The following is a 16,862-nucleotide window of genomic DNA, read 5'->3' as shown; positions in this document are numbered from 1 at the left end:
ACCTACAGAACACGAAGCATTTATGGCCAAACATCATTGGAATAAACAAAATTATAGAAAATCAAAATGTGGGAGAAATATTTGTTTAGTATAATTAAATTATGTATATATATACATTATATATATATATTTATATATACACGTATACATATATATATATATATATATATATATATATATATACTAGCTGGCCCGTAAGACGTTATTTAGCATCGATCTAGTTCAAAATCTAGTTTTATTGATGGCAACATTTTCCTTTTCAAATTGTTTTTTGAAAACGTTTCAGCGCATTAAGCAAATGAATTTTAGCTATTCCATAAGCTCAGAAAAATTTTGATCAAAATTTAGTAAAAAACCGTTCACAAAAAAGACAATTTATAAGGTTTTTGATATGATTGGACTACTAAAATGACTATTATGAAATTATGGGTGTATGAAAGGCACATAATAAAGTAGATAAAATTTAGGGCTGTATGTTATAAAATGTATTATAAAAATTAAAATAAAAAAACTGATACCGACATTTGAAAAAAATGTTGTTTAGACAACCCTCGATAAAAATAATTTGGTTTTTGAAGTAAAATTTAAGTTTTTTTTTATGAACTCAAGACAAATCTGTGAAACTAAAATCAAGTCAAAACTTTTATTTACTAAACGCGTTTTTTTTATTACTATAATGATTATTATGATATACGGGTTTGTAGTAAGAGGGTGAAAATTTATGTTTTAATAAATGGAGAGTCCTAAATATTTGGTATATTGGTAAACTGCTTGGTGAGCTATTTTATTTAGTCAAATAAAATTTTTTGTTTTAGTCAAATCCCAATGTCCAATGTTTTAACGCCTTTAAAAAGAATAATTTTTTCTAACACTTGGACGATGTTTTTTAGACGATTTTTATTTTTTTGGTTATATTTTTCCATTTCTCGATACAATTTTCCACACTTAAATTTAAAATTTTGCTTATTTTATTTTTAAAATGGCATCTAAATTAAATTCAATTCGTTATAATATTTTTTAAGATAAACATTTGGACCCAAAACATTCTTATTGATGAAACTTTCTACAATTCTTATTTTTGTGTTTTTCAAAGTTGCTCTAGTTCTTCAAAACAAAAAATTCTTACACTGATATTACAAAGATTTTTCTAAAAAATTATATTAAAATGATGTTTTGTAGATACATTTTTTTAAATATTTGAAAACATTTCATTAGAACAAAACCTTTTCTGACCTAAATTCATAGATTTTGAATTTATAGAAAAATTTCTATCAAAAAAGTATATTTGAAAGAGGTTATGTAATATTATTCCAATTAAATAAATATTTTCTCTGTCAATTTTCAGCCATAATTTTGAAAGTATGAGCTTGGAATATAATAAAAATCATTTAAAGTGTAAAATTAAATTGTTGTAATAAAAATTTGAAGCTAAATTGTGTTACTTGAAAATATTTATTCAAATAACAAAAAAGTTATATTTTGAGTTCCTTTTATATAAATTATTTAAATTGAACAAATATTTTGGATTTCAATATTCAGCCATAATTTTGAAGTATTAAGATTATTTGAAAGGTAGAAAGGTTGTATATGTTTAAATTATATTAAAATGTGTAATAAATAATTTAATGAAAAAATCTGTTTAAATTAAATAAATAACTTTATATCTTAAAATGCTTCAATACAAATTATTTAAATTAATTAAATCTTTGGTATATCAATTCAGGCCAAACTTTTGAAAGTCTGAGCTCAAGGTATTGTAAAACAAATTAAAATGTACATTTTTCTAATACAGAAATCCATATATGTTTGAATTAAATTGAAGTGTAATTCAATAATAATAATTTAATGAAAAACATCATTCGAATTAAATACAATTTCTTATATCTCAAAATTCTTCACTAAAAATTCTTTGAATTAAATAATTATTTTATCAACTTTTGGTCAAATAATCATAGTATTGTAAAAAAAATTAAAATGTACGTTTTTTTAATATTGAAATTTGTATACGATTAAATTATATCAAAATTTATAATAAATATTTAATTAAAAAAATTATTCAAATAAAATAAAGTTACTTATATCCTAAAATTCTTTAATAGAAAAAAATTGAATTAGATAAATATTTGGTAGATCAACATACAACATCAAAAATTTGGAAGTCTGAGCTTAGACAATTGTAAAAAAATTAAAATGTACTTTTTTTTAATATAAAAATGTATATACATTTAAATTATATTGAAATGTGTTATAAATAATTTAATGAAAAAAATCATTCAAATAAAATAAAGTTTCTTATATCTTAAAAGTATTTAATACAAATTACTTGAATTAAATAAATATTTGGTATAATAACATTTTTGGATAAAATTTTGAAGTCTGAGTATTGTAAAAACAATTAAAATGTGAAATATATTTAATATAGTAAATATCATAGAAGTAGTAATCTGCTGAGCATTATTAAAAGATATTAAAATTGAAATTAGTATAATATAAAAATGAAATGTTAGAAGTATAGTTACAGATATATTTACAATCGACGTTCTTATATTCTGAGAAAAAATTATTTAATGCACAATGAATAATGTAATTTTAGATTTTTATAAAAACATTTTTTTATGTTAGTTATGAAAAATATGCCAAGTCTTAAATGACCCCCAGGTCAAAAGCCTAAGTAAATAAATAAAAAAATATATGCCAAGTCAAATTTATTTATGTTGCATTGTCACTGAAATTTATAATTTGAAGTTTCTCTAAAATAAAAAAATATCAAAGAAAATATAAAATGTTTCTTAATAAGTATTAAGTTTGTTCATATACCATTCGTTAAACTAAATATATATATATATATATATATATATATATATAAATAATTACAAACAATAATTATTATTATATTCTGTATTATTTGTAAACAGTATTTGTAAACAATAATTATTCATTATATCTCTCTCTATAATGTGGCACATGAATTTATATTAATCCTTGATTAGCTCTGATTTTGCATACGTTACATTATGATTTGTGGAAATGCAATTTGAATGCATCTATTCTGCATTCGATAAATTAATCAGATGCTTTTATAGATAAATTATTAATAGGAAAATCGATGTGGCAGAGATTATTTTATGGTTCGTCATCGTATTTAATCGGAAATATTGATTGACAAGTAATACGGTAACAAAATTGCACATTGGTAAAGTAAATTATGAACATTCAGATTATTTAAAAAAGTTTACAGTATTATGAGTTTATCTACTAAGGTGATGTATTTGGTATGCTAAAATTTGTCGATATCGTTTTCAAAACATTTTCCTAATTTATAATACAGCTCGATTGTGGAAAACGACTTTTATCCTGTCGCTTTCGAAAGTCGTTACTGGAACAACGATTCAACTTTTTGGCATCTTTTGATACTGCGGCAAAAGTTTAGCAATTCATACTTTGCGAGCAAAGGAAGGTAACTTGGTATCCTTCCAGTTGAAATATATACGGGGTAGTGGGAGAGCTGGGGAAAAATTTGATAGAATACAATTTTTTTTACAAGTTGGTCTCAATCGATTCAGAATACTTTGAAACGTCGAGAAAACATCAAATTAGCAAATCGGATTTTTTTATGAAAACATAAACTTCTCCTTCGGTCTAATAAAAATTTTAGCAAACTGTATCACAAAATACAACCCCACAAAAATCTCTTCCAAAATTACTTCAAAGTAACTTTGGCTAACAAAACACCTCATAATATTTTCATATCGATGTCGTCGATTCATATTTCTCTTTCTTGTCTGAATAAATAAATCTTAAGCAATTTTTGCCTATGTGATGATACCCACACTCGTCTCTTGGTGGTTATCTCCACCGAAAACTCGTCGAGTACTACAAAACATCATCAATTTGATTTTATCCAAGTCGAGGCGGTTGTTGGAGGTTTGAGGTTGGTGGTCGGAGGTTGTAGGATACTTGAAAGCACCCACAGGAACCCCCAAGGACGTGGTTATATTTCTCGTGTATCTCTTGATAGTCTATTGTCGGGCTTTTTGTAGATAGATATATTCGTGAGAAAGATAGAGAGCTAGTAAGGAGGAATGTAATTTTTATATAAAAAAAATTAGATTTGTTAATTTTAAGTTTTCTAACAGCTGGACCGATTTTATATATTTAAAAACCATTCGATGTGTCTCTCTGTGGACTATTTGTCTCAGTTTTGTGCAAAAATCGGTCAAGTCGTTTTTTGTGAGAACAATTTTTGTCCACGTTTTAGGTCTTACACAAATTAGGTCACTCACAACTTGTCTGAATGTGTATTTTTCAAATATAAATATACGAGTTATAAAAATTTATACCAACTGTTCTATATATAGTTAAGGGCTGTAATTTTAGTATAGTATTCCTGAAAGTATATACTATAAGAGTACATATTTACTTTTTACTCTTTTTAAAGAAATTTCTAAAGATTTTTGCAACATGCTAAAATTTTGCCCACTCATGATAATTTCACCATGTTTTAGTAAAAAGTAAGTACTTATTTCATAAATTATACTACTTTTGAATACAAAATTTTTAACTTTTACAAAATTACAAAAAATTTACCTTTTTTTTTAAATTATGTATGTTGCTTTGTTTAATATATTCTCAAAATACTAAAAGTTTTAAAATTTATACCAGCTGTTCTATATATAGTTAAAGGCTGTAATTTTAGTATAGTATTCTTTCAAGTATATACTATAAAAGTATATACTTACTTTTTATTCTTTTCAAAGAAATTAGTAAAAATTTATGCAATATTCTAAAGTTTTGTATGCTTATGATAATTCCACCATATTTTGGTAAAAAGTATGTATTTTTTTCATAATTTTTACCACTTTTCAATATTTTTACAAAACTTTTAACTTTTTTTTTGAAATCATGTATGTTGCTTTGTTCAATATATTCTCAAATTACTAACAGTTTAAAAATGTATACCAGCTGTACTATATATAATGAAGGATTTTTTTTTAAATCATGTATTTTGCTTTGTTCGATATATTGATAAAATACTAATAGTTTAAAAATGTATACCAGCTGTTCTATATATAATTAAATACTACACAATTTTAGTATAGTATTTCCAATATTATATACTATAGGTGTATATACCAAACCTTTAATATTTTTGAAAAAATAATAAAGTTTTTAAATAATTTACAAAATTTTGTATCTTACCACTTTGTCTATATGTGGTAACTCCAAATATTGATATCCTAGTTATAAAAATGTATACTGGCAGTACTATATATATTTAAAAGCTGTAATATCAGTATAGTATTTCTAAAAGTATTTACTATAAGTTTACATTTTTAAAATTTTATGTTTTCAAACAAGTCCTAAAAGTTTTTTGGAAATTAACAAAATTTTGTCCCAACTTTTATGTTATCTCAAAATTATGTTTAAGTTTTAAAAATTTATACCAGCTGTACTGTATATAGTTAAGAGCTGTAATTTTACCATATTTTAGTATAAGGTATATACTTTGATACTGCATAATAAAATTTACTATTTTAGAATAATTTTCTAAAGTTATTAATTTTTAAAAAAAAAACGCGTGTATTGATTTGTTCGATATATTCTCAAAATACTAATAGTTTATTTAATCATAATTTATACTGGCTGTTTGAGAGAATATGAGTTTGAGAAAATATTAAAATCAAAATTTGTGTCACAAGTCGCTTTTATAATATGATAGGTCAAACATTATCAGTTCAATATAATTTGAACTAATAAGCTACAATTTTAGGACACACAAAAACATGTCTGTTCAATATAATTGATATAACTACAGAAAACTTAAATCTTTTTGAAAAAAAAATATTCGAAATCGCAATGTTTAGATTTAATTGAAAACGCCAACTTAATTTTTGAAATAAATAGTTGAAAATTATATCTGAACATTTAAATATTAATTTTGGTAGATTAAGTCAATTATAACACACTTCGGAAAGTACATGCAACTTGCGCTAAGGCAAAATGCTACTTTTAACTAGTTGCATATAATATTTTCTTTTAGAATAGCCTAATTTTGTATAAAGTAATTAGTAAACTTTCTAATTTTTATAATTAAAATTCTTAAAATTTTTAAACCACGAATAATAATTTGTTCATAATTTTGTTGAAAATTTAATATTATTTATTAACTTTTCAAAAGAACGCAGTTCATAGTTTTGCTAAAACAACTAATTTCATGACAACAAGTACATTTTATGTTCTCATTGTAATGTACCTTATTTTTTTACAGATTTTGTACCGGCGACACTCGTGCAAACTGTGGAGTCAACTAAAGGTAATTTTTATTATTATTATTATTATTATTATTATATATATATATATATATATATATATATATATATATTATATTTGCCTATATAATCGTATCACATATGAAATATAACTTAATACAAAGATTTCAAAACAAGATTTTGAAAGAAATTATAAACGCACCCAATTATGTCCCAAATTGGTTGGTTCATACAGATTTGAACATTAATACTGTTAAGGAAAAAATTTAAAAGTTTAGTCTGAGATACAAGGATAGAATACAGAACCACCCTAACATCACGGTCAAAAACTTAATAAAAAAAACCCTAGCATTGAATGGCTCCTTGTTTATATTATTTAGTAATCCTATAGTATGTACAATTACTTGTAGGCTTAATTAAATATTTTCATAACAGGACTACATCAATAAGCTAAACATATCTAACATCGCATCGGATCGCCAATGGCTAACCTTTCGATTTTTTTCCTTTATTTAAAAAACCAACAAAATTACTTAATGTTGTTTAAGAACGACAGATTGTAATTCACAAATGTAAATAAGAAAAAAAAGAAATATAACTAAAACCAAAATTTATATATTTTTTCACTTCTGGATTTAATTTATATTCTTTCATATAAATTTGTAACACATATGAGATGCTGATTAATATTTTCTACAACTAAAAAAAATTTTAAATTATTTTACCGCGTCCCACCTAAAACCGGTACCGCAAAACGCACTTCAACCTAAATCGACCGCTCAATCGCCGGCAAAGCTCCAACACTTGCACCGATTCAGGCCTAAATCTCTATCCTCTTCTGTAACCAGTTTTACAGTCCAATTCATCCTCGCATTGTATTCGTCCTAATAATGTTTGCTATTTCACGGGGTCAGTCGACACATAAATGTGCACATATTGTTCTATTAGTTAATGCATAGTTTATTGCGTTAAAACTTCACATGTTTTGTGTGCGAAGCATTATAGTTCAACGAGCCGAAAAATCAATATGGCACGGACGAAGAATAAAATTTATGCAAACCGCAAATTAAACGGTCGCTAATGACGATTTGTTGTCAAGTGCAATTATGGTAGGAAAAAACTTGATCGTAGGATTTGTGAAAGCTGTTGACAGTAAAATTAGATGAAACTAGTGGTACATGGCATCGTGCCTTAAGGCTGGAATTGCTGGAACTTCCCGTACCGTAATGAAATATTCGAGAAGTTTTAAACGTTTTCAAATATATTATTATAAATACTGTAATCAATTTATCTCTAGAACATTAACAATCGCAATTTCATTAACTTCCCGAAGGAGAAGTTTTGTTTTCATCAAAAAATCCGATTCGCTAATTTTATGTTTTCTCGACGTTTCAAGCCAATCTGAATCGAATGAGACCAAATTTGGAAAAAGTATGTGTGTGTGTGTGTGAACAGATTTTTTGCCGTAAATCGACGTTTTCTCCAAAACGGCTGGACCGATTTCAAAAATTTAAAAGCCATTCGATGTATCTCGATGAGGACTATCGTTTCTGAGTGCGGCGATCGGCCGGGCCGTTTCTTTGTAAATTGCAGAAAAGTGAAAAATTTTTCGTCCACGTTTTAGCCCGCAATTCTCAATCGATTCTGAAAATTCAATAACCATTCGATAGATATTGGTTGGGAATCGTGCTGATTAGTTTTTGGTAAAGATCGGCCGGGCCGTTTTCTTGTAATAAAGTTTTTTAAAAAAAATTTTTGACGATTTTTATGATTTTTTTTTTGACGGTAGATAACATAGTTTTCTAGGTCATACTAAAATATTACGGTCCTACGACAACTCGTTTAGCTTTAAAAATTCGTCAAAGTTTGCAAAAATTGGTATCGTTTTATTGACATTTGTCAAAATGAAATTTTTGATCGACGTTTTCTCAAAAACGCCTTAACCGATTTCAAAAATTTAAAAGCCATTTGATGTATTTCGGTGAGGACTATCGTTTGCCAGTTTTGTGCAACGATCTGCCAAGCCGTTTCTTTACAATTTGAAAAAAAGTGTTAAACTTTTCGTCCATATTTAAGCTCATCCTACCGAACCGATTCTAAAAAATCAAAAACTGTTCGAAAGATATTAGTTGGAAATTGTACTGATTAATTTTAGGTGGAAATCTACCGAGCCGTTTTCTTGTAATTAACTGTTGAAAAAGAAATTTAAGCCGATTTTTATGGATTTTTTTTAGTGATATATACCATGGTCTTATAGAACTTACTGAAATATTACGGCCTTACGATAAATAGTTTGATTTTAAAATTTATCAAAGTTTGAGAAAATGAGTAGTTCTTTTGACATTTGTTAAAATTAAAATTAGACTATTTACTTGGTATAATGATAGAGTACGTGGTCTTGAACATAATAAACCATTAAAATCCTGGAAACTGGTTCAATTATAAAAATTATTGATTTTTGAAAATTTGCTTCTAGAAAATACTCCGAGTCAAAGTGTTCGTTCGTTTTCAATTATGTATAATAAATCCACTCGGAATACTTTGATTTATGAGTAATTAACTCATAAATTAATTTATTTTTTATTGATTAAGTCAATTATTTAAACATATCGGGAAGTTCATGTAACTTGCCTCAAGGCTAAATACCAAACCAACTAGTTTATCGTTTTTTTTTTGCAAATATCTCCAAAAATATACATGTCAACAAAAATCATGTAATGAACAAAATTATATAAATTAGAATCTTAATAAATCGGTGTTTTATAATGTGCCCTAGAAACGATATTGACAGATATGAAAATGCAAAGTCGTTTTTTCATTTCGTTCGAAACTTAATTGTTGTATTTGAAGCCATCTAGCGGCGAGTTGTTACATTTTATATAAATCATAAAGTTTTATAGGGCTCAAAATAAGTTTTAAAATGAGCACAGTTAAGAGTCAGTTTTTTTTTATTTAAATCAAATAGTTTGAGTGCCATTTCCACCAAAATTACAAAAAATCGTACGTCTTCTAGAATTAACTTGGTCAAGAGATACCAAAATATCACGCAAATTGGAGCACAGTAAAAAAGTTACAGGTTTCGTTGGTCGTAAATAGTATGGTGCACTTATGAACAGGATTTGGGCAATTCATTCACTTAAAATATGAACTTAAATAATAATGTATATCTAACTATTATTAGGAAAAATGTAATTTAGATATTATTATTACTCATAACAATTAATATATAGTACGAGATTATAAAACAACAGGGTACAGGACAACGTCTGTCGGGTCATCTAATATATATAAATATATATATATATATATATATATATATATATATATATAAATATATATATATATATATTTATATATATATATATATATAAATATATATAGCTATATTTCAGTTATATCATATATTTTTCTCATACTTCTCGATCAAAATTCAATTAATCTTTGATAAGAATTCGTAAGAAATGGAATCGCCAACTTAAATTGAATCGATTGAAAAATTCTCATTGGCGAGCACGGGCGAGTTCTCGAATTCTTACAAATATGTAATATAAGTTACTGTAAAAAGTCATAAGAAAAAATATGCAAATTTTTAACAAGTTCCGCCAAATACACGACTTTGCTACGAGCAAAGTTTTTTCGCAGAGAAGTAATTTTGTATTTTACTTCTCGCGGAATAATTTGTATGGTAATAATATATATATATATATATATATATATATATATATATATCTAGGATCGCTTTATGTGCTAACACTTATAACTCACGAACGGCTGAACCGATTTAGATGAAAATTGGCAGGGAGGTAGTTTAGAGCCAGGAGAAGGACTTAGGATACTTTTTATCCCGATTTTCAGTTTAATTGATAGTATATTTATATATATAAAAAAAATACTAGCTAGCCCGGCCACGCGTTGCTGTGGCTCAGTAATTGGTGGCAGAGAGGTAGTTTAGAGCCCGTTTTTCATTCTAATTCTGAATTAATTATTTATAAACTATCCATGTAGTTTATTCAATCTATGATACTATATATATATAATATATATATATATATATATATATATATATAAGGTGAAGTGAAGTTTAATAATAATGCCGCGACCAAGACTGAAAAAGAGCATTACTTACATTTACATGTACATTTTGTCGAATAACTTATTCCCAGTTATAATTTCCCAGAATTTATCAAAGAATGGTTAGTAATATATGAAGGTACGGGGTTGAAAGTTTCACGACCAAAGTGTCAAAATCCAGTAAAGCTGAAGCATTGTTTAACTACATTATTTGAATGTGAAGGGAGAAAGATGTATAACCAGCTATAACCTTGATTTTTATGACTTTGATATTGGGAGATAAACGGTCATCTTTGAAAATCCATAGTAAAAGTATTTTCTTCTGTTGGTAGCTTTTTTATTGAATTGACAAAACATAGACAAACTAATGGGGTTTATTGTTTTTATAATACCTCATTGTATATAGCATAGGTGGGGAACCTGCGGCCTCGAGGCCGCATGCGGCCTCCGCGAGGTTCTTATGCGGCCTAGTACAAAATAGCAGAAATACTTTCAAACAACTATTGTACATCAACGTCATGGCAGTACCGCAAAATATCCTACCAAAAACAGTCATATTCTATCATGACATCAGATTATTAGCCTGAAACACAGACTCTTAGGCAGAAACAAAATAAGAATGTAATATATTACATTAATATTATTTAACATAAGCAATATTTTCGATATTGCAAGACATCGCCTATTATATGATTCAAGAAGTATTATAAAAAAAATTAACAGTGCAAAAGAATCGTTAGCACCCGAGTTGAAGATTGTTATGCGTATCCGTAGTAAAATGATAAAAAATTATACTTCTCGCAACCAAAAGCAAATCTGCACCTTTTCGGAGATCGGAGCAACCAGATTTTACCTAGATATATTGGAAATTTCATGAGACCATAGTTATAAAATGACACAAAACTATACCCTTTATTCATAAAATACAAAAGTATATTTTTAAAAATTGCTGTAGGCAAAATGTGTCCGTATTTATTTGCATATAATATATAGAATTTATTTATATTTGAATCTTATAACTATAAATATAGAGTAAGGTATTTGAAATGAGAACAACTCAAATGCAAAATAAAAATTAACAATACATTTTGTGCATAATAAATACATATTTTAATTAAAATATTTCTTTCACGTTCATTATTGTGAGTTTAAACATTATCAAATAATATGCTTATTATCATGGGTAAACATTATTATTCTCTAAATGGATTAGCTACATCATTTATTAATAATATTTTTTAAATTATATTCTTAAATGTCTGTCTATTTTTAAATAGTGTCTAGGTATATTTTTTTTGGAAAGAGGTAACGTTGCGTTTAATGAATAACGTTTAATTTAATGAATAACGTAACCGAAACGTTTAATGAATAACGTTTCGGTATGAATATTCATACCGAAAGTTCACAAATGAACTCAATCTGGTTTTTCCAAAGCCCGAAATTCTCTAAATTAACCGTTAACACTTTAGTTTGCAAAATAAAAATCTGAATGGTATAAATGGTATGGTGAATTCAATGGTATAAGAAAAACATATAATTTTTTATTTCAAATAATTATGAAACAATACGAATATGAAAATCAAATTCAAATCAAAAGACTTTAATATCATTTCTATATAAAAAATGAATGTTTAAATGAAATTAAAACAAACTAAATTATTTATAATTTATATAAAACTACTTTTTTCTATATAATGCTATAAAAAAACTGTAATAATTTCACAAAAGTCACTTTTTTAGGTCAATCAGCTTATGCGGCCTCTTTTATTGCTGCCTAATTTAAGTGTGGCCTCTAATGGCAAAAAGGTTCACCACCTCTGGTATATAGCATTTAAACAACACATCCTTATACACTTATAGTATTAATATTTTTGATTCTCTAGAAATTGTTTAGAATATACCTTACTTAGCAAAACAACGTTTGCCGGGTCAGCTAGTATATATATATAATATAAAATTTAATTAAATACAATTTTGCATGATAACTAATTTCTATAAAACTTTCTATTAACAGTGTTATGAATTTTCAAACATTGTATTAAGGTTTTGTTACATTTGATGAAATTTCGAGCACCTTCGTTCAATATACAAATAGAGAGTAAGTTTTTTCCGTATTATGTATTTTCTATACATTTCTATTTGTCCTGTTTTGCATAATAGAATCATGAATACCAAATTTCTTCTATATAGTTGTAGTTGCGGACTTTTCTACTCCTGCAGGCAATTCTTGTTTTCAATATCTTTTATAGACACAAAAACATATATACATATACTTATATACGTGTATATATATATATATATATATATATATATATATACATGTCTATATATATATGTATATTTATATGTTTCTATTACAAAAACATCATCCCTTGACCATTATAACCCGACATGATCGTTCTTGCTGTTAACGGTCGTACAACACGCGTTCGAGCAAGAAATCTACCGCAAAACGAGATTTTATGTTCTATTATTGTTCTCGATAATGTATCGATAAGGTTTTTTTGCTAAAATGAAATAACATACACAAAAACGTTTAGAATGGATTTAGAGAATTTTGTTAAATTGATTGTAGTACTCATTCAGGATGGTGTGCGTGCGGTCAGTCCTACGAAACTATAAGATTTTTAACTTCCCGAAGGAGAAGTTTGTTTTCATCAAAAAATCCGATTCGCTAATTGTATGTCTTCTCGACGTTTCAAGCCATTCTGAATCGAATGAGACCAAATTTGGAATAAGTATATGTGTGTGTTTGCGTGTATGTGAACAGATTTTTTGTCATAAATCGACGTTTTCTCAAAAACGGTTGGACCGATTTCAAAAATTTAAAAGCCATTCGATGTATCTCAATGAAAACTAGCGTTTCTATGTTTTGCGCGACGATCGGCCGAGCCGTTTCTTTGTAAATAGCAGAAAAGTGAAAAAAAACTGTCTACGTTTTAGCCCTCAATTCTGAATCGATTATGAAAATTCAAAAATCGTTCGAAAGATATTGATTGGGAATCGACCTGATTAGTTTTTGGTAGAGATCGGCCGGGCCGTTTTCTTGTAATAAGGTGTTAAATTTTTTTTTTCTCGATTTTCATTATTATTTTTTTGGCGTTAGATACCATAGTCTTCTAGATCATACTAAAATATTGTGGCCCTACGACAACTGGTTTAGCCTTAAAAATTCGTCAAAGTTTGCAAAAATTAGTATGGTCTTTTTAACATTTGTCAAAATTAGAACTTTCATCGACGTTTGCTCAAAAACGCCTGAACCGATTTCAAAAATTTAAAAACCATTTGATGTATCTTGATGAGGATTATCGTTTCTCAGTTTTGTGCGACGATCGGCCGAGCCGTTTCTTTGTAATTTGGAAAAAAGTGTTAAACCTTTCGTCCACATTTAAGCTCATCCTACCGAACCGATTTTAAAAAATCAAAAACTGTTCGAAAGATATTAGTTGGGAATGATACTGATTAGTTTTGGGTGAAAATCTACCGAGCCGTTTTCTTGCAATTAACTGCTGAAAAAAAATTTAAGCCGATCTTTATGGATTTTTTTTCAGCGTATATATCATGGTCTTATAGAACTTACTGTAATATTACAGCCTTACGACAAGTAGTTTAATCATCAAAGTTTGAGAAAATGACGTTAGCTAAAATTAAAATTATATAAACTGAAAATATACGATTTACTTGGTATAACAATATAGTACTTGATCTTAATAAACATTCTAAGCCATTAAAGTTCTGCAGAAACTGATTCAATTATATAAATTGTTGATTTTTGAAAAGTTGCTTTTTGAAAATACTCCGAGTTAACGTGTTCGTTCGTTTTCAATTATGTGTAATAAATACACTCATAATTGAATTTACTTTTTATTGATTAAGTCGATTATTTACACATATCGGGAAGTTCATGTAACTTGCCTCAAGGCTAAATACCTATACCAACTAGTTATTTATTGTATCGAATGTATAGTGTATAAAATATTTTTTATTAGTTGTATATGTAGATATATATTATATAAATTAGTATCTTGGATCTATCTATCTATCTATTACATGAGTGTTTATCTTGATGATTCGGTGGCACTATTTGTCAATCATTCGTATTCATGGCGTCGAACGAGCGTCATGCGTGACGCCGCCGCCGCCGCAGCAAAACGATACGATCAGCCCGGTCGGTGCGTTACGCACGCGACGCACAAAATCGCTTCAAGGGATGAAGAATGGCTCAATCGCAATAAAAAACGCAAATTGCGCTTTTCGAAAATAATTATAAGATTTTCAAGAAATAATAAAACATTATTCCAAATTTTAACTTTTCGTAGATCAAGTTACAGTAATCGTCCAAAAGTTCAATTTCAGATTTACATTTCTTCACGTTTTGCAGGTTTCCAAACATTTTGGCATACCTCACAACAAATAGATGCGTATGTTCGAGCCTCACAAATGATACATCTAGCTTTTCTACCTAGATGTAATAAAATATTTACTCTAGGTACTAAGATAGTTTTTAAGAATTCCATCATTAGTCTATACGCATACCTTGACCCGATATCATATAATACAACTTACTAAAATTAGGTACATTACATTGCTACAAACAATATTACAGTATTTTTTGTTAATTACTTATATCTGGTCCTTCGTAGCAATAAAGTGTCCGTGTGTAATGATTTTTTAATATACTTTTTAATAAATATTGCGCCGGTCGCTTACAGTGTGTGTATCTGGAATAAGTTCTATTGATAGGGAGACGTGCTAATTAGCCTTTAGTAAAAGTTGATCTACCATCCGATTTGAATGATTCAAAACTTTCAATTTGTAAAGATGGGGAGAAGTGGTGATTAGTTTTTGGAAAAAGCAACTCATTTTATTTCAATTTTTTTTTTAATTTCCAAAAAAAAATTTTAATATCGAAAATAACTAGGATATTAATTTTAATTGTAGATAAATAAATTATAGAAATGTAATTTTTTAGGTAAAAAATTCAAAAAATTACCCGGACTAAGCACAGTCTAAGTCACATCCTGATGCAAATGTTTTCGCTAGTGCATTTAGACTTTTTCTGTACTGGAGCACTTTTCCAATCTTGTAAAAACTTTTGAAAAGTGTAAAAAAGTAGCCAAACAAAGCACAATATAAGTACAAAGCATAATATAAGTACAAAAATCGCACAAAAATATTTGCAAATACGTTTAAATTGTGACTATGCCAGAGCACTTTTTAACTTCCCGTATGGTAGTTACAGTAATGGGCCGGAAATCGAAAATCAAAAATTTTTACATATCTTCTCGTTTCAGAGGTTTCTGAACGTTTTGGCAAACCTCAAAAATAATGAATGTGTGTGTATATTTTGTGTCCGCATTTTTTCGTCCACGTTTTCGGGCGCACGGATCAACCGATTTGAATGGTTCAAAAAACATTCGATTCTAATTTATAGGGAGATGTGCTGATTTTGGCAAAGGCAGGTCCACCCGTTGCGGAGATACGGAGCAAAGATTGCAGAAATAAGACATCGAGTTTTTGAAAGAACAGAGTATCCCATTTGAATGATCCAAAAACATTCAATTTGTAATGATTGGGCTAAGTGGTAATTAGTTTTTCGCAAAGGCAGGTTCGACCGTTTCAGAGACACCGAGCTAAATGTGTAAAAAATTGCTTCTTTGAGAGAACTAAGCATCCGATTTGAATGATTAAAAAACTTTCTGCTTGTGTTAACAAAACAATTGCTTTCCAAAATTTTAATATCAATAGTTTTCTAAAATTTCTTTTTTGTGATCGAAAATAAATCAGATTTTAATTTTAATTTGGACTAAAGTTCTAAAGCTCACTTATACACTTGAAATGAATAATTTTAACTTTGCATTTCCGTTTATATAATTCTTATAAATATTAGACAATGTTACAGTATATATAATAATCTATATAATAATACACTTGAAATGAATAATTTTAACTTTGCATTTCAGTTTATATAATTCTTATAAATATTAGACAATATTACAGTATTTATAATATTCTGTTTGAAAACATATTTCTCGAACATTTCGTTACGGAATGGAAAGTTGCCTTAAGACACGATGCCATACATCAATAGTTAAATTTTTCGTTTATTCATATAGAACCAAATAAACTGATTATACTTACTAATATAATACGAAACTATAAATTAATAATTACTATTTCCTAGTACTAATTGTACCAGTTTAAGTTAAATACTACATAAAGTATAAGTTTTGGAAATGACAAACAAATATCATAATCTTTACATACAAACTTAATACATTTATTCCCTTATGCAAAAAGCCAAATAAAAACCAAATAATTCCCATTATATAACAAAATACAAGACTATTCAACACATAATTTATTATGTAATAATTTCTTTTCATAAGGCACGTGCGTCCTCTTGAACGATTTCTTTGCTCTTCAAAGCCAAGAATTCAAAAGAACTTTCTTTTACTTTGTATCGATACACATTTATATATTTAAGAAATATTCGAAAATTTTTGCTCAATAGAAAAATAT

The sequence above is a fragment of the Ctenocephalides felis genome, unplaced genomic scaffold (assembly GCF_003426905.1).
Source record: "Ctenocephalides felis isolate EL2017-DRISC unplaced genomic scaffold, ASM342690v1 CF-g0.4_SCAFFOLD_01170, whole genome shotgun sequence".
NCBI classification, from domain to species: domain Eukaryota; kingdom Metazoa; phylum Arthropoda; class Insecta; order Siphonaptera; family Pulicidae; genus Ctenocephalides; species Ctenocephalides felis.
The sequence above is the reverse complement of the archived record's forward strand: the minus strand, read 5'-3'. Positions refer to the sequence as shown.